The sequence below is a fragment of the Mauremys reevesii genome, linkage group 1, assembly GCF_016161935.1.
Source record: "Mauremys reevesii isolate NIE-2019 linkage group 1, ASM1616193v1, whole genome shotgun sequence".
NCBI classification, from domain to species: Eukaryota; Metazoa; Chordata; order Testudines; family Geoemydidae; genus Mauremys; species Mauremys reevesii.
The window spans coordinates 59,361,048-59,385,016 of record NC_052623.1 but is presented as its reverse complement, the minus strand read 5'-3'; the positions used below and the strand labels follow the sequence as shown (position 1 = coordinate 59,385,016).

At 42.5% G+C, this 23,969-nt stretch overlaps 1 long non-coding RNA gene across 1 annotated transcript in view; it reads right to left on the bottom strand.

Annotated features, from left to right (window-relative positions):
* Positions 1-226: 226 nt before the first annotated feature.
* LOC120400499 overlaps positions 227-23,969 on the bottom strand; it is a 140,170-nt gene continuing 116,427 nt past the window's right edge. The window contains exon 3 of the long non-coding RNA XR_005595946.1: positions 227-3,403. This is a non-coding gene — a long non-coding RNA (uncharacterized LOC120400499). The remainder of the gene's footprint in view (positions 3,404-23,969) is intronic.

Here is a 23,969-nt window from a genome sequence, read left to right as displayed (position 1 = left end):
CCCAACCTCTCTCATTTCACTGGGTTTTGGCACCCATGTTCCTTGTCTAGCAAGTGCTACTTAATTGCTGTTGAGACATCTCTGGCATAAAGCAGTCTCGTAGTTCCTCATTCACATAATCAGGGTGACAACACTTTATTCCTCCTGCCCCAATAACAAAGAAATTGGGGATCCCAGAGCTGTCAAAATAACCATCCCAGGCTGCCGTGGTCTATACTAGGTGGGATGGGTGTGCCAATGCAAATACCTGAAATTCCTTTCCACACTCCCCATAATTCACCACCAGATGTCAGGGTAGAGCTCATCCTGACTCTGCTTACATATGCTTTGGGGAAATTTCCTTCGTGCCCCAAATATAGCTATTTGCTAAATTCTGTCCATATAAGCAAGACTCCTTCCGGTGAGTTAATCTAGCCTATTTACAGCTCTGTGCTTAATTGCACAGATGCTTTAGAAATATCTAGGATAGAAATAAATGCCACCATATATGATTGGTATCTGGATAATTGTCCATTTTTTTCTCTAATCAATGCAGCATGCAAGGATTGAGATAAATATTGCCTAGAAAAGGGATCAGCATACTTACAGCCCATGCATTGCAATGAAAGTTTGACATTCTCAAAGGCCTGGTTCTTATTTATATTAAGGCCTCTTTACACCCCTGTGGCAGTGTAAAGGGGACATAAAGTATGTGTCAGTGTTAATTCACTTCCATGTTAAAGCTCCTTTACTTTGGTAGAGCACTCTAATGGTATGGGCACACTGCAATTACAGTCCCACAGTTGGCCCTCCATTTCCGGGAGGTTTTCACAAAACACATAATTAGATTGTGGAACTCATTGTCACTGAGGCCAAGAGCTTTACAGGCTTCAAAAATGGATGGGATACTTCTTCTGTAAGCCTCTCACTTTTCAGAGCAGGGACTGGCTACTAAACTGTTTGTGCAGTACCTTGCACAATGGACCTCATTCTCAGTTGGTCCCTTGCCTCTACCACAATAAACATGATTAACAATTCTGAATAATAAAAATATCCAGAGTTGCAATGGTAAAGATGTAAAAAGGCAGCAAGAGTTTCAGAAGGCATATTAAACTCTCACATTTCAGGGCATCAACTAACCTCTAACTAATGGGGATTAGAGGAAACTGTCCCTATGAGCAGATTACTCCATAACAATCTTCTGCAGGGCTCTTTGCACTTTTTCTGAAGAAGCTGGTTCTGCCCCTCTCTCATGAGACAGATTGTGGGACTAGAAGGACCCTAATCTTGACCCACCATGGCAATTCCTGTGCTCCTAGGTGTCTGATCTATTTTATTGCTCAGAGCTGACTAGGGTGAGGATAGGGGAAGCACTGGGCAAGCATCCCCATCCAAAGTTCTACAAATTCCTTTCACACATGACTTAGAGCACTGACAAGTTATTTTATGCTCCATAATCCACAAATCTTTTAAGAAAATTGTGTTTGCTGGCTCTGTTGTTTTAAACGACTGCTATTCATTTTGCTACCAGTACAGGATTTATCTTTTTCCATTCAACATTGTTGTCAGTTCTGAAGATAAATATGCATTTGTTTTGATTTCCTCCTTAGTGTTCCAGTTATTTATACTTGGAAGCTTGGAAAGTCTGCAGGATAACCTTCCTAGATAGCTAAAGAAATTCTAAATGGCGATGAAAATATGATCTGTTAATCAGAAGGGAGATCTCATTTTCTGTTGTCATTCACCTAATACAAAAAGCCTGTCTTGGAAGGTTCTGTGTTGCAGGGCATATGATTTTCATTCACCTCCAGGATTTGGGTTCAAGCTTCTCCAAAGCCCCAGAAGCTGAAAGTCATAAACAACTTGGTATATTTTAACTAAGATCTAAAAGTACAGCTGCAGTGTAACTTTAACCACAGCATTCTGGCCACAGATTCAGCCATTCTGCACCGCCAGTGGAAATCCACAAAAGGATCATGAAAGTGGTTGGAAGAAACAATTCTTGGGTGGTAAAAAGAAAGAAACCTTAGAGTATAAATGATTGGAACCACACTTCCCTTAATTGAAGTTGAAAGGACTGTGTATTACCAAGAGGCAAGATCCTTAATTTTTTTTGGAACATAAAATCAACATTATTAGCTCTTCTACCATGGCATTCAAATGGTAATTTAATCTTTTGTCTGAGAGAATGTTTTAAAGCAAAATCTTGTAGCAGATCTTTATACTGCTTCATATTACTCCTGGTTCCTGTACTTGATTTTCTCCCATTGTTAAAATAAAAAGCATATCTATGGAAAGTAAAGGTTCCAGAAAGCTCATCCCTCTCCTCCTCTTCCTCCCATTTCTCCTGTGATTTGGACAGTTGCCTTATTTCCTGCTGTGAGGGAGACAATCTGCAGCTCCAGACTGGCTGAGACCCAGTCGCTGTAGCTGTCATGGTATTGTAATTGTTGCCATAGATGAGACAAATGGCACTGATGCTGCAGGAGCAAAGGTGCAGTGCATGTGACAGTCCTGTTTGACTACTTGCTGTAGGTTGCACATCCCACCCCAAACGCAGGAAATAAGTTGATGGTTTGGCAGTAGGAGTGGAGGCTGGATGGGAATTTTCTATCAGAATAATTTTTCTGACAGAAAATGCAGTTTCTGCAAAACGAAATGTTCTGTGAGATTTTGCTGAATTTTTTCAATTTTCCATTAGTAAAATCAAAACCAAATATTTGATTTTTGGGTCAGTTTGACATTAAGCTGCATCTGCCTATGCTGTGGTGCTTTCTGGGTGTTGTAGTTCAGGTGCAATCTCCACTCTGTCTGAGGCATGTAAGGCATCATGGGAACAACATGATTTGAGGTGCATCATAGGAGGTGTCTGTGACACAGGCCTGTTGGTGGTTCACTACTCTGTGTCAGCAGCTCTTGTCAGGCCTGACACCACTTACTATACCTAACACACTGTTGTCATAATCTGTATCTAAAAGGTGTCATGTAAGGTGGTATATCCAAACTGGTAACATGCTGGTCCCAAAAATCCTTGTGTGGTGTATGTACAGTAAATCCACCAAGGACTTTATAGGTACGTGCTGCAAATGTGTTCTTAAAATGTATTTGGAAAGTCTGTTTCAGGCAAAGGAATGTGGTTCCACTTGCTTGAATGTGTGTCTGATGTAAAATAGACAAGATGTGACCAAAGACAAAGAAAAGCACACTTACATACAAGCTAAACAAAGCCATCAGGAGAGCAGGTGGGGAAAGAGGAATACTTAACCATCAGGATGGGTGGGTGGATGCTGTACCTCCTGGATGCCTTCCTGCCTCTTGAAGCAGGGTCGATGAACTTGAGGAAGACAGGATGGCATCTACACTGCAGCGGGCGAGAGAAGCTTTGTCTGGGCTCACTTTTCAAAGACTACATTTCAAAGGTTTACTGGAATATAAGAAGGAGAGAGAACCCCATAGTTACCCATTACTGGGCAGACACAAGAGGCCAGAACTCTTGCACATATGAAAAAAGTGGATCCGTCAATGAAGGGGATTGAAGTTTCTTGGAACTGAGTTGAGGTGAGAAAACTGCTTAGGCAAAGGCTGGAACTTGCTGATTTAAGTTTTGGTCTTAGAAGCGTGTGTTTACTTTTTGTGTGCTTGTAACCCTTTCTATCTTTATTCCTTATACTTGGTATCACTTAATCCTGTGTCCTTTTGTCAAATACACTTGTTTTACTTTTACTATAAACCAATTCAGTGCTATCAATGAAGTAAGAGTGTTTGCCAAACCCCAGTTAAATTAATGAGCTTCAGTCTGTTGTCTCTTTAAAGAAGCAAAGAACTTAATTTCAGTGAGTGCAGTGGTGGGGCAGGTTTGGACATCATAGGACAGTCAGTTTGGGGAAAATTTGGGACTGGGACAGTGTTGGGGTCACCCTGCAAAGAGTAACTGGGCAGTGGATGCCAGTGTGTGACCTGCATGCTCTTAGGTTGGCTGTTGGTGTCAGGGTTGTGGGCCACAGCAGCATAGCATTTAAGGCACCCAGAGTTTCAGGCCCTTCCTGGTCTGGGTTGAGCCCCAAAGCATCAATGTCTAGTCATAATCTGCCAGGGATCTCAGCCCATAGGGGAAAATGGGGGCATGAAGGGGTAAGTGAACTAGAACTATGCTCTCCTGAGGCATGTAACTGTGGTATGTAACCTATCATTTAAATCAGCTTCTCTACAGGTGACTGGAGGATAGCTAATGTGATGCCAATTAGAAAAAAACAAAATTTCAGAGGCAATCCTGGCAATTATTGGCTGGTAAGCCTAACTTCGGTACCAGGAAAATTGGTTGAAACTATAGTAAAGAACAGAATTATCAGACTCTGCGATGAACATGATTTGTTGTGGAAGAGTCAAGGCTTCTTTTGTAAAGAGAAATCATGCCTCACCCATCTATTAGAATTCTTTGAGGGGACAAGAGTGATCCAGTGCATATAATACTTGGACTTCCAGAAAGCCTTTAACAAGGTCCCTCACCAAAGGTCTCTCACCAAAGGCTCTTAGGCAAACTAAGCAGTCATGGGATAAGAGAGAAGGTCCTCTCATGGATCAGTAACTGGTTAAAACACAGGAAACAAAGGGTAGGAACAAATGGTCAGTTTTCAGAATGGAGAGAGATGAATAATGGTGTCCCCCAGGGGCCTGTACTGGGACCAGTCCTATTCAACATATTCATAAATTATCTGGAAAACGGGATAAACAGTAAGGTGGCAAAATTTGCAGATGATACAAAACTACTCAAGATAGTTAAGTCCCAAGCAGACTGTGAAGAGCTAAAATAGGATCTCACAAATGGGTGACTGGGCAACAAAATGGCAGATAAAATTCAATGTTGATAAATATAAAGCAATGCACATTGAAAAACATAATAACAACAATACATATAAAATTTGTTGTTACCACTCAAGAAAATGATCTTGGAGTCACTGTGGATAGTTCTCTGAGAACATCCACAAAATGTGCAGTGGCAGTCAAAAAAGTGAACAGAATGTTGGAAATCATTAAGAAAGGGATAGATAATAAGACACAAAATATTGTATTGCCTCTATATAAATTCATGGTACACCCACATCTTGAATACTGTGTGCAGATATGGTCGCCTCATCTCAAAAATATATATCTTGGAATTGGAAAAGGTTCAGAAAAGGGCAACAAAAATGATTGGGGTATGGGATGGCTGCCATATGAGGAGAGATTAATAATCAGGGACTTTTCAGCTTGGAAAAAGGGGTAAACGGTAAGGTGGAAACATTTGCAGATAATACAAAATTACTCAAGATAGTTAAGTCTAAAGCAGACACTGAAGAGTTACCAATGGATCTCACAAAAGTGGGTAACTGGGCAACAAAATGGCAGATGAAGTTCAATATTTATAAATGCAAAATAATGCACATTGGAAAACGTATTAGAGTCACTGTGGATAATTCTCTGAAAACATCTGCTCAATGTGCAGCACCAGTCAAAAAAGCCAATCCAATGTCAGAAACCATTAGGAAAGGGATAGATAATAAGACAGTAAATATCATAATGCCACTATAGAAATCCATGGTATGCCCAAATCTTGAATATTGTGTGCAGTTCCAATTGCCACACCTCAAAAAAGATATAGTGGAAAAGATACAGAAAAGGGACCATTGTGCTATCTAGTCTCATCTCCTGTACAACATCATTTCTAGTGATAAACACCCACTCCTCTAAAAACTACTACAATTAACACTTTTTGGGGCAGTCTCAGCAAAGAGGCTAAGGACTGAATTACCATACATTCGATTTTGGATGTAGCCTTAGAGAGATCTGCATTTCCTGTACTGCTTCATATTCCAGGGATGTGAAAGTGTCTGATTACAACACAAATAGGAAGCACTGATCTACAAAGGAAGTTTCAATCAGTACTAAGTAGCAAGTATCAGAGGGGTAGCCGTGTTAGTCTGGATCTGTAAAAGCAACAAAGAATCCTGTGGCACCTTATAGACTAACAGACGTTTTGCAGCATGAGCTTTCGTGGGTGAATACCCACTTCTTCGGATGCAAGTGGTGGAAATTTCCAGGGGCAGGTTTATATATGCAAGCAAGAAGCAAGCTAGAGATAATGAGGTTAGTTCAATCAGGGAGGATGAGGCCCTGTTCTAGCAGTTGAGGTGTGAAAACCAAGGGAGGAGAAACTGGTTCTGTAATTGGCAAGCCATTCACAGTCTTTGTTTAATCCTGAGCTGATGGTGTCAAATTTGCAGATGAACTGGAGCTCAGCAGTTTCTCTTTGAAGTCTGGTCCTGAAGTTTTTTTGCTGCAGGATGGCCACCTTAAGATCTGCTATTGTGTGGCCAGGGAGGTTGAAGTGTTCTCCTACAGGTTTTTGTATATTGCCATTCCTAATATCTGATTTGTGTCCATTTATCCTTTTCCTTAGAGACTGTCCAGTTTGGCCGATGTACATAGCAGAGGGGCATTGCTGGCATAGTAGCAGGTGCCCTAAATGATTTTAACAGAATATTTCAACTATTATTTTATTTTTATTTATATGTGATATAATGATGTCAGTAGCAGCAGTGCATATTATTATCATGCATTGCTACTACTGATATGTCATAAAATAATAACTGTAAAATTAATAAATATAAATGAAAAAACTCATACAATACAACTTGAAATTAAATTTTCTAATTTTCCAAAACAAAATTTTTCCAAAATTAAAATATTTTCATTTTTTTCTTTTGCAGGAAGTTTCACTTTTGTTGAAGCCCCTTTTTCCAACAAAAGAAAACTTTAAATAAAACTTTTCTGACCAGCTCTATATGTAATAGCCAAATAGCCTTTTCACTGACAGTTCATGGCTCACTGAGAACTTCCAACTCAAGTTGTCTAGCCATTTAGACCAACCCTGTCACTAAGGTATCAGCATTTTGCATTATAAAAAGCTAAACTGGGAATATTAAATAGCGCCCAGTGTTGTTTCCATTATGGATGAGCCTGTGTCTGGATCTGAATTCCACTCCCTATCTGGAGAAACATGTGTCTGGATCCAGATCTGAAAATCTCAATTTGATGATAGGTTTCACTGCATATACAACCATACAACTAGAGCTGTGCAATGCACACCCGTAAGCTACAATGCCTATATATACTCATTGGCCATATTTCCTTGGACTAAGTTAGCTGGGGTGAGAAGCAGGGTGCAGAACCATAAAGCGGCCACAAATTCAACTACCTGTCGGCCCAGCACTGGCAGGCCAATTCTGTCCTACGCATGTCAGTGCCTGCTAACTAAGGGAAGTGCTGATTTAGTGCATCACCTTAACAGAGCCCTTGCCATAAATTAAAGCTGCACCTCCCCAGCAGCAACCTCGAGGGAGAATGGCAGTGTTAACACCACCTAGCCTCCTTAGAAGTCCTGTGGGTGCCAGGATTTTCCAACATGGACAAAGGGCAAAACAGCACTTTCACTAGCCTTGTTCTTATAAACAGCTGAACAATTTTGGCTGAAATTCTCCAGAAACTTTCTGCCTGAGGCAGACACCTGGCACAGAAAATTTCAGCCAAAATGGTTAAACTTTGGCAAAGTTACAAGCAAACCAAAACACGGTCTTATGATAGCAACCTTAGTAGGCAGCAGTATCAGTTCCATCTATAATACATACAAGCATCTAAATATAAACGGTGGTAGGAGAGAGGAAAACATTTCACCTATGAATCAATTCTAAAAACATTTACTGTAACTTTTCTGCTAGCTATAAATAATTGTGCGTGTTTCAGCCACTGCATTTCTGCTTCTTTCCCTCCCCCGCCACAACTTCTGTGGATCTTAATTTTACTGGTCCTCTTTTATTCTAGCCGTGCCCTGGGAGAGGGGTGCGAGGTGAAATGGGGCAAGTATTTCACCACTTTAAAAAGACTGTTCGGAATGATCAGCTAAATGCTCCTCTGCCAATTGAGTCCCAGCTCTAAGCTACTAAACAATTTATATAAAAAGTTATACATTTCTGACAGACAGCTGGAAAATGTTCTTATGCTTCAATAGTGATCAACTCCCTTATTTATTTCACATTGCTTTAAAATCTTGTGGGATGGTGAGGACTTAAAGGAAGCTAAAAGGGGCAATAGAAGCGGAAAGTAAGAAATTAATCAATATTGTAAACAATTGTTTATATCTGGAGCCCTTGGTTGAGATTTTACAAATCAACAATTTTCTATTTACTTTGCCTATCCCAGCTGTTCCTAGTGATATGTGACACAGCTAGCTCTCTCTTCCTCTCAGTGTGTGTGTATGAAAGAAAGGCTATGATTTGCAAATAAGTGATTACAATTTTCCAGATAGTGCAAACTCTGTCATATCACTGAATGACAGTCATTAGCAAATCTTTTTAAGTCAATGATTCTTTGGATAGTTAAATATCAATCTAAGTATTACATCAGTGTATAAACAGATTGATGAATTGGTAGGATATAAAACATATAGAACTGCAAACAGAATTTAGAGCAACTACCCGCAGGTATAATTTTTGTGCAACACATGAGTGGCATTGAATTATTAGACAAGCTGGTTGCCTTGTAATTACAGCTCCATTCACTGACCTGTTTGAAATGAGCTCTGAAGTGAAATGAACCAAAGCATTTGCAATCATGCTTAATAATGACAGATATTGAAAGAAAACCTGAACGGCCAGATTTGAATCCCCTTTCTCTAGTTGAGAAGTACCTTGCTATATGAGTAGCTTCAACGTGACTACTGAAGGAGTAAAGTATTACTCAACTTGGGTAAGGCTGGTAGTGTCGTTCTCTATGATGTAACTTTAGTTCTTGTTTCAGCATTTCATCAACAATGCACTGATGAGACACTGTGCACCAAGCGTGTACTGTAGGGAGACTCCTCTCTTCAGTCAAGATTCACAGCCTGAACCCTCTCCCGGAGTTAGGTGCCTAAGCCAGGTCAGTCCTTTATCAAGCAAAACCAAGGCATCACTGGGCCAGGGTGTGAATGACTCTCTATAGTCCAGTGGTTAGGTTCACACCTGGGCTGTGGGAGATCCTCGTTCCCATCCCTCTGCTCCAATGCCTATTTAATTTATACACAGAGGAAAAGCTTCAACTGAGAGACCTCTGCCCCAGAATACCCTGTAGCTCAGGCATTCTCCTGGGAGCGGGGCAACATGAGTTCAGCTCCTCCTTCTACATCTGGCAAAGGGGGGAATTGAACCTAGGTTTTCTACATCCACAGAGAATGCTATAGCCATTGAGACAAATGTTATAATGGGTAGGCCACCACCTGCTCTTCTTTGTAGGTTTAGCCAGGCTCTAAACATGCCTACTGAATCAGGCCCTAGAGGCACTATAAGTGGGGGATGCCTGCTTTGTGAATTCTGCTGGGGCTTAGCCATGAATTAGGCACTGAGCTGCTGGGAGATGTCCAGGGCTGCGGTGTTTGTACACAGGCCCAGCCATCAAAATGTAGATACCTCAGGGGCTTTAATATCAAAAACGTAGGCACATATGCAGAGATGACCCATGCCTGCTGAAAGGTGCGGGGGAGGGCTCAGAGAGAGCAGAGTGAGGGCAGCTGGCTTTAGCCCTGTTACTGAGCATGCTCAGTCTGTGTCAGCATGCTCAGTTCAAGCCAAGCAGCAAATCTCTGCATGCCCACTCTGCCCCCACGCATTGCCTCTGCACATAGGGACTTTAGGCAGCAGCTGAACAGGGGTTTTGTGAATGCCAGTGGCACCTAAATGTTGGACTTGGGCCCCTAACTGCCACTTTAGGCACTCATGTCCTGCCTGTGAATCCCACTCTGAGTACCCACAATTCCTAAGGGAGTCTATGGGAGCTGCAGCTATTCAGCATCTTTCAGAGTCAGGCCCTAAAGTCTCAGACTTACATTTTTAAGGGTTTGATCCTGTAGGTTACTTGACTACCACTGAAGTTGAGAATATTCAGCACCTTTTAGAACCTTGGAGGATCAAGCTCTAAAGACCTGACGTAAAGCCCATTGATGTCACACAGTGAGTCTTTCTTTGCACTTAATGGGCTTTTGATCAGGCTGTACATGAACACATCATGCTTTCTGGTGTGTGGCCTATTATTAGTGGCATGCATGAGAAAGCTAAAGTGAAGCAGAGCGGCTCCATCAGTCCTTTCATGGTAGAGATTTCACTTTTAGACATCTCACCCATCATAGTAACCCCCACATTATACATGATGTTACTTGGTATGGTTCGTATCTGTCTGATAGTGACCCAGGCAATTTTTTTGGCTCATCTTCTTTTTGTTAAAGGGAAAAATTAACCCTGAATGAACTGTTATTGGATAGGATGATTCCACAAAGAGAACAACAAACTTCTGCCCATGCAGTGTGTGTGTGTGAGAGGCAGGAGATGGTGGAAGTATCTGCCCAAGGTGTATTTTAAAAGGAAGCCACATGTTAGTTAAAATTCGATCTTATGGTCCTATATCTGGCCAGGACCAAATCAACCCTATGGACTGAGTTAATCCCAGGGTTAAATCCATTTAAATCAATGGAATTACAGTGGGGATACATTTGGTCTATCAAGTCCCTATAAGCAGTCCACTCACCTCTACGTTCTTAGCCGATTAGTCACAATCTCCATTTAGAGATCAGAGGTTTGCAGCATTTTATCTGTGAAACAACCTCTCTTTTCGCAGAGCTGACTGTCTGTTGGGTAGCTTTACAGGTCCTGCCTTACCACTCAAAGACATGTGGGCTTTCTCTCAACCCAGATCTTCACTCCACCCCCACCTCTGCAGGATGGCCCAAGGCATCCATGTTGCCTGTCTGCCTGTCCAAAACAATGCCCCTGAAATCACCATACCCCAGACCTATATATTAATTAACATGGCCCTGTCTCTTGCTTTGTATTATATGTCTGATTAAATCATTGCAAGATCATGTGACAAACAATTTTGTGGAAAACTCTTGTATCTAGTGCAGATTTCTAATCTCCTAACAAAAAACATTTATTTATTAATTAGGAATTATCCCTGTTATTTATAAGGAAATGAATGCAAGGTCTTCCAGCACTGCATGTTTGCCTAGAATGCTTCACTAAGTATATAACCTTTGGCACTGAGCATATATCCTTTAGGAGTGTTAGGTATTAGAATGTATTTATTTAAGCCTTGAGCCACCAGGATGTCCGTTGAGATAAAAGTCACTTTTCAAGGTTGCCCCAGAACTCATGACCTTTGGGGGCACTCCATAATTTTGAAGACTTCCTGGTTAAATAAGGTTTAGTATTGTTCAAAAGAATTTGGCCTCTAGCAAGGAAAGGTGAAAAGTCATCTATATTTGAACATTTTCAGTATGGAGAATTAGACATTCTCTGTGATATTAAAGTCAGATCTACTGTATTGTAGTCTGTAGTAAGAGGTAAAAGACAAAGCTGGAATCACCAACTCAATCAGAAGACCATCAGTTTGAGGAGTTAATTGAAAGACAAAGGGACAGATTCTAACACTATTGTTAATCTAGAGTAACTCCATTGGCACTCTAGATTCACTGGAGTGAATCTGGGCCAAAGGGATAAGTTCTGCTTTCACTTATACCCCTGTAGGCCCACTGACTTCCATAGGGTGGATGGGGTTGCATGGGTGTAAGTGAAGCCAAATTTGATGCAAATCCTGTTTATTTATAATGTCTAAAAGCTGGCACTATCAGCTAGAGTGCTAAGACTGATCTCAGTTACATGCATACAATCTTACTTACAGAATCATAGAATATCAGGGTTGGAAGGGACCTCAGGAGGTCATCTAGTCCAGCCCTCCTGCTCAAAGCAGGACCAATCCTCAGACAAATTTTTACCCCAGTTTCCTAAATGGCCCCCTCAAGGGCTAAACTCACAACCCTGGGTTTAGCAGGCCAATGCTCAAACCACGGAGCTATCCCTCCCCTTGTCACTACCACTAATTCCAATCCAGCACCCTAGAAGTTAACAGGCCAGATTTTGATGATAAGCACCCAATTATACATCTGTAATAAATTTACCGATTTCAGCGGGGTTACTTCAGGTTTATATTGGCTTAACTGAGATCAAAATGTGGCACCTGAGAATTGCACTGGCTAATTTCAGGCAATGTTGTTCAGCTTTACACCAGTGTAATTCAAATCCGAATCTGCCCCAAAGGGTTTGTCCGGGGACTACTTTGTCCTACATGTGGAATGATTCCCAACGTGTTGGTTAAGGGGCTACTCAGCTCATTAGTATATTACAAACTTACCTTTATTGCCTGTTTTAGATCTTCAGTGTCCAGATCCTCCAGGGACTGTTGCCTCGTACTTGGTGGCATGAAGCCACCTATACTCTACTGACATATCACATCCCCTCTGAACCCAGTTAGAGCCTGTCTGTGCTATAAGGCAAATAAATGTATTATTAGCAGTAGGGTAGGAGTCTGCCTGGTCTCCATACGTGGGTGCACAAGGGGAGGAACAGCACCAGGAGCACACATGTAGGGTCTTTGGGCTACTCCAGTTGAGTGCTAAACTCCCCAGGGAGGGATACAGTGGTGTGAAGGTATCCCCATCCTTCTCTCTCTATGCCAGCTGGCCCTACTCAGGGGAGAACATTTCCTGCATCATTGTCATATTAGCCATGCCCCCTGAAGGCTCTAGAAGGCACGGGAGCTCCTGCTGGGGCAGTGCACCTCCACACTGTCCCCTGCTCCTCAAGTGAATGGCCACAAATCAGCCCTTATTATTTATACATTGTTATCAGTGTGCTAGACACCTTACCACCTCTGTGAGGTGCTGGGATGAGGGGGCAACGTGGCGAGACAAGAAGTATGAGCCAGAGGGTTCGGGGGGAATTAATGTATTTAACAGTGGGGAGACTATGCAGCTGGTGAGTTTGTGGGGAAATGTGGATCAAGTGGATTGTTTTTTTGGGTATTTTTGTTTTTCGGGGCGGGAACAAGCATTTTGCCAAGGGACTGTCACATGCATTGCCAACTGAGGCCGAATAATTTTTTTTTGAGGGAGCTCTTTGTTAAAATGTTGGCAGCGCATCACTGCTAGACAGATAGAACTGTGCTGTACTGTAACTGGTGTTTGTGCACATTATTTTTACAGTTCTTGTTGCACATGTAAAGGCAGTGTGACACACTGGTACCTCCTGGTGAAACTGGCATGACTGCCATATAAGACACTAGTGTACACTTCATTGCGTCTGTAGTTTGGGTTGCCATAAAGCAGCCATTTTGCAATGCTGAGTGTACCTCTGTAAGTAGCAGGAAATACTGACTTTTGGAATGGATTTTAACTTTGAAAATGATTGTGCCAGAACACACAGAATTTGGGTTTTCTTGCCTTTGTCAACATCTTACATTATATCCAAGAGCAAGGTATTGGGTTTCATAACTATGGTAGCAAGAGGAGCCCTCATCTGAAAAGAGACTGACCATCACCAGTGGTTTTAGTGGCATTTTAGAATGATAGATCATAGTTTGTGACAGTAGCTTTGCTGAGTCACAGAACCCAATGGAAACTCCCCTGGAACCACTAGTGGATTGTAACACATAATTTAGGGATTATTTGGTACTTTGCATTAACCTTCTCTTGCTGCTTATCTTCCACTTTCACATACTCTCAACTTTCTGAAATGCTATCAGCTAACATCTGATTTGGGTTTGCATTGAGGACTCTAGCATTAAGTTCCCTGTCATTACCATGGAATGCTGGCTGCAGCTCTGAGGGTTTCCTTGCTGCTGCTGACAGGCCTGATGTCACTAATATCACCACAGAAAGCGTTAGGTATCGGTTGGCTGCTGACAGACTCATCTACAGCCAATAAAATAATCTCTGAAGAATGAGATTATTCATTCTTTGCCCATCTGTGGTAGACCAGGCTAACCATGTGAGCATGGCAGGTGACTGTGTTGACAGGGTGGGGAGTCAGGATCAAAAGATTTTATTTGTTTTAGGTCAGCTGCCCAAATCATAGCTAAGAAGATCATTTATGACATGCATTTAAAAGGGGACTTGTTTGAAGAAGTGGCTAGAAATGGCATAGAGACAATTGCTTCAGACTGGTTGTGGTGACAGTAACTGGAAGCTGTGTCTCATTTGGCACATCACTCAGTGTATGCCAGTATTCACTGCTGCCTAAGAATAGGCGCTGAATGCTCTTTCCCCTCTAAAACATAAAGCTGGGGGGCGGGGGGAAGGGAGAGGCAGATCCATAAGCTGTATTCTTTCGGCTATGCACCTGATTGTCGTATTCAAAATTTTCCATCAAATGTTAAGTTTGATTAAACAGAACACAACCTTGCAAATGTATCTCCACCTCAAGAAAACTGCTATTTTACAGGATTTTTCCTGGAAACTGATTCCTTTATTTTTAAAAGATATTTGTTAGCTACAGAGTAAGCATCATGTTAGCAAATGATAATGCCTCTCTTATAGGTACAGTAGGTGAGTGTGACATCATTCAAATGAATGGTTCCAATCTGCTCTCTCTTTTACATTACCCTCGGGGACTTTTGTATAAATTAGGAGCACGAGAGAGAAAGGAGCGTGGTAACTAAATCTCTCACTTAAATGCTTTATCCTCCTGCAGGGAAATGTTTGCCTAATACAAAACCTACACAGCTCGACTTGGGCTGGGAAATGGAATAAAGTACTCCAAAAGAGGCATCAATTATAGGAAAAGGAGGAGGGATAGCTCAGTGGTTTGAGCATTGCCAGGGTTGTGAGTTCAATCTTTGAGGGGGCCATTTAGGATCTGGGGCAAAAATCTGTCTGGGGATTGGTCCTGCTTTGAGTCGGGGGTTGGACTAGGTGACCTTGAGGTCCCTTCCAACCCTGAAAATTCTGTGAAAATAGGTGTTGTGATTTGTCTCAACCAGTTAATTGCTCCTGCTCTCGTCTCCAGTTGTTACCCAAGCACTATCCCTATATATAGGGCCAGAGCCTGAGGTACTCTGTAGCTGCTTGCACTAAAGATCTAGCCGTCAAGTCAGTGTTTCTGTCCCACAGAAGATTTGGTCTGGAGCAAAGGGAATTCTGCAAGGGCATAGTGTCAGCCTCTATGCTTTCTCAGCTGCTGAGGAGGAGGGTGTGGCTGGAGGAAATGAAGCATGGCCAGAACGCCCCAAACTTTGAATCCCTTGGAATGTGCTAAGAATTAAGGCTATAAATACCCAGGTTGGAACTTGGGTAGGATAATCGGTTAATATGAAGCTTTAAAGCCACCAAATAGGCAAGAGCTTGGTATAATGTTGCATCCAGAATTCAGCACTTTTCAGCAGCACAGTCCTCCCTCATGTTTTTGGGGGGTGGAGTGGGAGGGAGGAATTGGTTCAGTGATGAACTCAGGAGGAAGAGTGCCACCTGCTGAATCACCAGTACTACTTCCTGCAACAGAGCGATTCCTCGGAGGTGTCTCATCTAATTACTGATCCTGCCTACGCCTGCAATGCTGAAATCACAGCACAAGACATTGTTGCAGACTTGAAAAATATATATATACAAACCTATAATCACCCCAGCTTGTAACTTGGAGGGAGGGGTGGGGGGTTGGAGCTATTTCTCCCAGCTAGGACTCCCCTTCATACAGCAGCTAAATTTCTTCAGCACATATGAATCTCCCTGTATATATATCAGGGGTAGGCAACCTATGGCACGGGTGCCGAAGGCGGCACGTGAGCTGATTTTCAGTGGCACTCACGCTGCCCGGGTCCTGGCCACCAGTCCAGGGGGCTCTGCAGTTTAATTTAATTTTAAATGAAGCTTCTTAAACATTTTAAAAGCCTTATTTACTTTACATACAACAATAGTTTAGTTATATATTATAGACTTCTAGAAAGAGACCTTCTAAAAACATTAAAATGTATTACTGGCACGCGAAACCTTAAATTAGAGTGAATAAATGAAGACTCGGCACAGCACTTCTGAAAGGTTGCCGACCCCTGATATATATTATACAAATATAGCTTTATGGAGGCATATTGTGCAGTACTCTTGAATTAAATTTTTTTTTATGGGAAAGGGGTAGGGAAAGGTAGGACTGATTAACTAATAAGAACATTTTCCCTTATGCAAACGCTGCATAGCTTCAAATTGTTACATGAAATAATTATTCCCCGTACACATTCATGCATGCTGGCCTTAATGCCTGATGTAAATCCTTAATGTGTCTCTTCCAGCAAAGCCTTCAGGCTAGAGTAATGCACATAGTGACAATGATACAATTTTATAACCTTTCTCCCTAATTGTTGTAAAACATTCTGGGAGATTAGCTTGCACATTGGATACTTTTAAAGAAGAACAGAAGTGTGTGTGTGAGGGGGAAGGGGGAGATGGGATCAAGCGGAAGCAGCAAACACATCATTGAGAGAGATTGAAAAGATTGGCACTGTTTAGTTTAGAGTGGAGACGAATAAGAAGGATCATGGTAGAGGGATACAAGATAATGAATGGTATGAAGAGGAATGAAACACAAATTGTGCTGTCCTACTAACCTCCTCTCACAGGAACATAGAGGGATTCAATGGAAATGAAATGCAGCAGATTGAAAACGGATAAAAGCTACTTGTTAAATCAATGCATAATTATTCTGTGGATCTCTTTGCCCTAAGAGATCACTGCAGCCAAGAGGATCAGGAGAAATAAACAATTATATGGATAATGAGGACATCCACTGTTATATTAAATAGAATTTAAAAGTTATAAACCCTCATGCTTTAGGCTCTGGTTCAGCAGCCCAGCTATTCAGCAAAGCTTTAAAACCCATGCTCTAGTGCTTTGCTGAACTGGGGCTTTCATAATAATGCCTAACTCTTATACAGTCAGTACATCTCAAAGGGCTCTATATTGTTCCCATTTTACAGATGGTAAAACAGACACAGAGGGGAAATGTCTTGCCCAAGGTCACCCACAAGTGAGTAGCAGGCCCCTGCCGTATCTGCAGGGTCACCCTGCCTTCCCTTTAGGGCATAAGCTATACATAAACTGACACGGGTTAGGGAGAAACTTCCCCCCTGGCAGGTTATTCCATAATTGTCTTTTATGGAGTTCATTGCACCTTCTTGCTAAGCATCTGGTACTGACCACTGTCAGAGACAGGACAGTGAACAAGATGGACCACTCACTTGTCTGATCAGCTAATGGGTTTCCCACAGCCCTCCATGGTTTCCTTTCTAGAACTGAGGTAAGAGTTGAAGCAGGGCAGAAAAGGCTCAAAACTGACATGCCCCGAAACAATTTTCTGATTGATGAAAAGTGAACTGTGGGGACAAAGTGGGAGTGCCATGCAGATAACAGTTTCAGAGTAACACGCCAAGATGTTACCTTGATGTTAGCACCAGCTGGGCTCCTGAATAATTGTATTTTAAGCTATAGAGCATAAAACAAACAGATCCACTGAGCTCCTAGGGAGCCAATTTCACCCAGGCATGCCTAAACTGGCCTCTTGCACTTCAGGGTGTGAGAGAATACAGGGTTTCATAGGTCCTCTTGGGTCTGCCAGGCCTGGAGCTGTTGCTCAGTTGCTGGAGGGCTGCCAGCTTGCAGGTCTGTTAATGAGTAGTGTAGTGTCTGGCAAGTAACTTGCCTTCAAGTGAGTGTGACTAATCATGAATCCTTTCAATAATGCTGACAATCCAGTCTCTCTTTTTGCACTCTGCTCGAGCCTGCTGAAATAGGAGCAAATTAGCCTCATTCTGGCAAAGGCAGGAAATGATAAAGAGCCCCTAAAAGGTTTCCAGTGCTCCATGGCCAGGTTTTGCAGTGAACATAATTTCTGAGTTGTTACATGCGTGTTTTTAGAGCAGCTAAATAGTGCAGAGTATTTGAACGATTGCACTCTGTTACCATGCCCCAGGCCATTTGCCTGTATGTGCAATTTGTGTATATGCTGGCAAATGCAGTGTCCCTTCTGCAAAGGCAACAAACCGAAGGATATTAGAATTCACAAATTTCTGCTAATGGCCTGTATTTCACTAGGTATATTCTTAATGTTAGCCTAAGCTTGGTTGTAAAGCCGGACTGTACCTGACTGAATCTTAAAAGTACTGGACTCTGTTAAATTTGATTTAGGGTTTTTTTGGTAAGGAAGTGTAATCCTTGTCTTGCTTCTTAACTAGCTCCTTTGGACAGCCAGTAAAGCAAACGCTCAATTGCATGTTCCGTACAGAGATATTGTACATGGAAATATACAATGCCATCTGTTGGTTGCTCCTTGTGGGAGACAGCTTTGTTTGTGAGGGGTGTGTGTGTGTGTATGTGTAAACTTTATCCAAGGTTTCCCCCTATTGAATGAAAGTTGTTGAAAAGTAAATATAAAATGGGCAGAATGCAGAGAGCCTGCAAAATTAAAATTGAGAGGATGCTGTTGGGGAGAAAAGAATTGGTACTGTCTCATTGTAAATGTCTTAATCAAGTCCCACATAAGTATATACCCAAAGAAGAGGGAATGTTTTCCACAGAAAATGAATCTCAAGCCAGCTTTTAATATCATTAATGGTGTTTACAGACTAAATTGGTGTCAGCTGTCTGCGTAGAGCAGCTTGCTGTGGCAGGGTGGATGACATGACCTACTACGTATTGCAGATCTTTTCCAACTCTAATTTATCATTTCTCTCAGCATTATTCTCCCACCACAGGATATGAGTAACTCCCATCAAAGCTAAGTTAAAGGGACTTGCTCATATGCTGTAACTGGATGCTAAGGCCCATGATTTTGGATAGTTTTCTCTCTTATTTCCCTCCTCTTTTTACTCACTATTAGTTGCCATTTTTTGGAGTTGCAGCTCCCTCCTGTAGAGGTTAAAAACAGCCCCCCTAAAGGAATGTGTGGTCTCTTTTCCCTTACTTCTCCTGCTCTCCACACATATGAAATCCATTATACATAAAACGTCTCTGCAAACAAGGTGGATGAGTGAGATTTCCCAATGTGTAGACTCTTGCATTAAGAGCCAATATTATGGATGTCTGCAGGACATTTGCTGAGGAAAGACGGCCAGTGTTTCTGACTATATGCATGAAGCAGCTTACTAGATTCTACAGTTGGGTTGCAATTCAAAGCAATTGCATTACATTGTACATTGACTCCTCTGATCAAAGAGCGTTGACTCAAATTAGATGACTTCTACTTTTTGCCTCAGTTTTCTGGAGAGAGGTGAGAAAGGCAGGGATGGGGATATAGTCAGACCTAAGGAAGAGAGAGATGCTGCTCCCATGGAAGGCTGTAGCCATTCACAGCACAGGGACACCCAGATGCAAAGTCTCATGTATGTGTTTTTGTGAAAAGAGACAAGGGATGTTAAAAATTCCAGAATGTTTTCAGATTTTTGTTTCTAAACAAATGGCTTCTATTCATTCAAAAGAGAGTGGAATGCTGACTGGATGTTGACTAAGATATTACTTTCAGGGTAGGTGAGGAGAACATGAGCTGTCAGAGAAAGAAATGTTTTTGCTTGAAGACAATGGACAATTGTCCAAGTAAGAGCGGAGTAAAAAATCTGGCCCCCTGTGCTTAGGTAACTCACTAGCCCCTTTCACAGCCTGCTATGTTAATTTTCAAAAGTTTGAGTTCTGCCACTAGCTAAATGTCTAAATTTTGCAGCTGTTGATTCCCTGCGCACCATATGAACTGGGGGTCTCTTTGTATTAGGAATGGTGTCCACCTAGGTAGTGTCATTTTTGAGGTTTTTACAGTATTCCTGGGAATTATGTTGTTCAATATAGGAAGAGACCAATTGTTCCAAGGTAGGACAGATAATCAAAACACCCAGTCTATAGTGTCATTCCCCATTTGGTTAAATTCACTAGAATTCTCTCTTGCATAGTCAGCTTCCAGAGGCTTTTTTTCTCCCCTTTTTGTATATTATATTAAATAGAACTTTTTTGTTGCACTACACGGTCTTGCTCCTGTGCTTGTTGGTTTTGTCGAGAGCGTGTGAAATTAAAACAATTGCCACTGATCCAGTCCTGTGTGACACAAACACATCCAGCAACTAAGGAGTTCTGCTTCTTGCCCCCACTCCTTGTGTGTGTATTATACCAAACAAGTGTTTTCTTTCCCACTTAGAATTCAACAGACACCAAATTCATACAGCTACTGGTCCTCTTTGGAGCAGGGTCTTTGGCCCTAATTCTCCACTCACTTATGCTCTGCTCATGTACAACTCTACTGAATTCAGTGCAGTTACACCAGCATAATATTGCTGGTAGAATGAGAGGAGAAGCAGGACCATTCTTGTCATACTTGTCTGTAAAGCACCTGGCACACTGTTGATGTCATGCACATAAGTAGTACTGGGTAACTTTCAAATAGACTGGGCATAAGCTTTAAATAGCACCTGTAGCAGGGTGGCCACCCGCTCCTGCCCTGAAGGGCTTAAAACAGCTCTGGGAGAGGGCTGTGGTAGGGGAAAACCTGGGCTGATTGGGGAAGTAGCCACAGCTGGGCCACACTCCAATCAGGCTGCAGCTGGCCCTGTAAAGAGCCTGTGGGCCAGGCGCACAGGTAGTCTCTCGCTAGGTGTAGAGAGAGAAGGGTCTGGCTTCCTGGGACCTTGAGAAAGGTACCAGAGTAGAGCAGTGCTGGGGAATAGGGCAAGGAGCTTGGGAGCTCCTGCCTGGAAAACTCCTAGGCTGCAGACCTAGTCAAAGGCCTGAAAAGGTACTGAGGTTGCAGGGGTGCAGCCTGGGGGTAGGTGGAGGCAGCAGGTTCAACCCCCCCTTGCCAATGATGAGTGATATGGACTGCAGTCTGCTACAGAGTGCAGGGGGTAGATGAGGACTGGCAGTGAACACTGAGGCAAGGTGGGAATAGAGGGTGGGATTCCCCTGGGAGGGGAGCCCAGAGAGTGGGAGTACTGCCAGGGGGCAGCACCCAAGGGAGACGGGTACCGGGATCTGAGAGGGACATGGAGCCAGTGACAGCGGGACATTGGCCTGCAGAGGGTGCTCCAAGGCTGGAGAGATAATTCCCATACCGGACGAGCTGGAGGTGCCGTAGGGCATCACTACACACCCTATAGTAGATTTTGCTTAACTATGCTATACACATTAGCCCTAGAAATATATTTATACATAAAATGACAACTTCATTGTCAAAACAGGGTCTTCTCTATCTCAGCAGATTGAGGGATGTGATAATTCCCCTCTATTCGACACTGGTGAAGCCTCATATGGAGTACTGTGTCCAGTTTTGGACCCCACACTACAAGAAGGATGTGGAAAAATTGGAAAGAGTCCAGCGGAGGGCAACAAAAATAATTAGAGGGCTGGAGCACATGACTTATGAGGAGAGGTTGAGGGAACTGTGATTGTTTAGTCTGCAGAAGAGAAGAATGAGGGGAGATTTGATAGCTGCTTTCAACTTCCTGAAAGGGGGTTCCAAAGAGGATGGATCTAGACTGTTCTCAGTGGTACCTGATGACAGAACAAGGAGTAATGGTCTCAAGTTGCAGAGGGGGAGGTTTAGGTTGGTTATTAGGAAAAACTTTTTCACTAGGAGGGTGGTGAAGAACTGGAATGGGTTACCTAGGGAGGTGGTGGAATCTCCTTCCTTAGAGGTTTTTAAGGTCAGGCTTGACAAAGCCCTGGCTGGGATGATTTAGTTGGGGTTGGTCCTGCTTTGAACAGGGGGTTGGACTAGATGATCTCCTGAGGACCCTTCCAACCCTGCTAATCTATGATTCATAAGGCCTAAGGTGAACCACATCTTAATAGAGAGGTGGATTTATGATCAACTTCCTCTTTCATTCTCAATCACATCATGTTCCTATGGCAGTTACAGCAATTACTTATGTGGAAAAATAATATTACCCCTTTTAACACAATTAGTGTCCAGACCAGTGAGTGAAATTTCCCCGTGGTCAGAAGGCCATACAAGGTCCGTGTATTGCTTAAGATCCACTTAAGTCCTATTCTGAGGGGACTTAAGTGGGGCACAGACCTGTATGGGAATGAATTGTACCGCTTGGCCAGCCAGCTCTCTGTGGAGCACGGCTGGCCCCAGATCCCATTTGTAAACCTCTGCACAGGAAGTACTTATGATAATCAAACTACAATGCTTAAAAATAACAGACCATTTATTATAAGGTGGAAGAAAATCGTATTAGAAATGGCCAAAATGCTGACAACTCTTGGTTTACACTAAAGAACCTGAAATCTTACCACTCCCCAGTCGTCAGCTTCATAACATCAAGAGTTATGTGGGGCATCTGGATGTGCTTAAGGAAAGGAAGTGTGGAAGCCAGCAGACAGATAAACCAGCAAGGGAAGGGAAAATAAAGCTCCAAACCACAGTTCAGTCCCAGGCCCTTTTCTCAGGACTGGCTTGATTAACACCAAAAGATTCAAAACAAGGACAAAGCAACTCAGAACACTTGGTCCCAGTCACTAGAGACTTGGTTCCAGCTGTTAGCAAGCTGGGAGGGCACAGCACACCCTCTTCCCCTTCAGTAGCTGCCCTAACAGCTGCTTCTTCAGGGTTTTTCATAGCCCCTTTCCAGGTCATTCATGTGCTAGGCAGGGAACCTTGGTTCTCCTTGTAACCCCAGGGATAAAGGAGCTTTATACCTTGTCACAAAGAAAATTCTACAAAAATTGTGTAGACAAATGAATCCCTTGCACCCTACAGGTGTTTTTCCTTCTTCCATTGTCTTTCCTCTTTCCATTGTTGTGGGATTAGGTATGTTACATAGGTGCAATTGATGCTAGGCTATTGCAACACATTGTTTATCAGGCCAATAACTCAGTCAAAGAAGTAAATTAGGTATTTGTTCTTGATAAGTACATGTTGGTTATTCCTTATCACTGTTCCTATTATCCTCTAGGTGCTTACAAATTGATTTAATTTACACAGGATTGTAAATATATATGATGCAATACACGACACATGAAAGAACAGGGGCCATGAATCTGATGTGACTTACACCCACTTAGCACCAATGCAACTACTGCTAACCTCATCTGAGTTACTGCCAATTTACGCCATGACAGCAGAACCAGGACTGGAGGAATCTGCTGTAAACATCTTACAGCTGGTGATCCCCATTGTGCAAACTGGCCCATGTGGACAGATTCCTGAGCCTTTACTAAGCCTCATTGAATTCAGCAGGGCAGCAAGTTGGGTTCAGAGGTTCCCATTTGGGAAGCCAGTTCCAGAACTAGGGGCTAATTCATCCCTAAACTAAATGAAATAGGGGTTACGGCACGGGGAAGGACATTGCACTAGGACTGGTGCATTCTTAGATGGATTAGATGTGGAAATGGTTGATGGACTATGAGAGTTTCCTTAGTGCTCTCCCTTTGCTCCAGGAACAAAGTAATCAGTACCAGCCTTTAAGCCAGGACAGAATACTTCCCTCTCTGTGTTGGCTCTGGTGTGTTGGTGCTGGGGTGGAGCCAAAGCACCACCCATTCCCAAGACTATGCCAGCACATTCCACACCCCCACCGGCTTGTGACAGGGATTAGGAGCCTGGCAGTGGTGCTCTGTTCCCCCTGTACAGGTTACAGGGAGGTGGGTAACACACACAATGTCATAAGAGGATTCCTAACACTCCGAAAATCTCCCCCAATTGTTCTAGCCTCTGAGGCCAGTTGAACCTGATTCTGACTTCACACCATTTTTACACTGACCTCAATGGAGCTCTGCTGATTTACATACCAGCTGAGGGTATGGCCCTCTATTTCTTATAATTTGCAATAAAAATGTCCCCCAAGAACAGAAGCAAGCATGTTGTTTTTAGAGTCCATCTGAAGTTGGAAAAAAACCAAAGCAACATCTGGCTAATCCTATTCAGGTTCTCTTCTGCAACTGTATAAAATTAATAGTTCTCAAGTATCCTACATTAATAGCCCAAAACATTTAAAATATTTCAGGCCATTCTTCTAGTAATAATTTATTTTGTGAAGGTTCCAGGGAGTAATTGTAAATAACTGAGACTGGTAATTACAAAAATACAAACAAATTCTCTGCTCTGTAATATTCTTTGTTATGAATC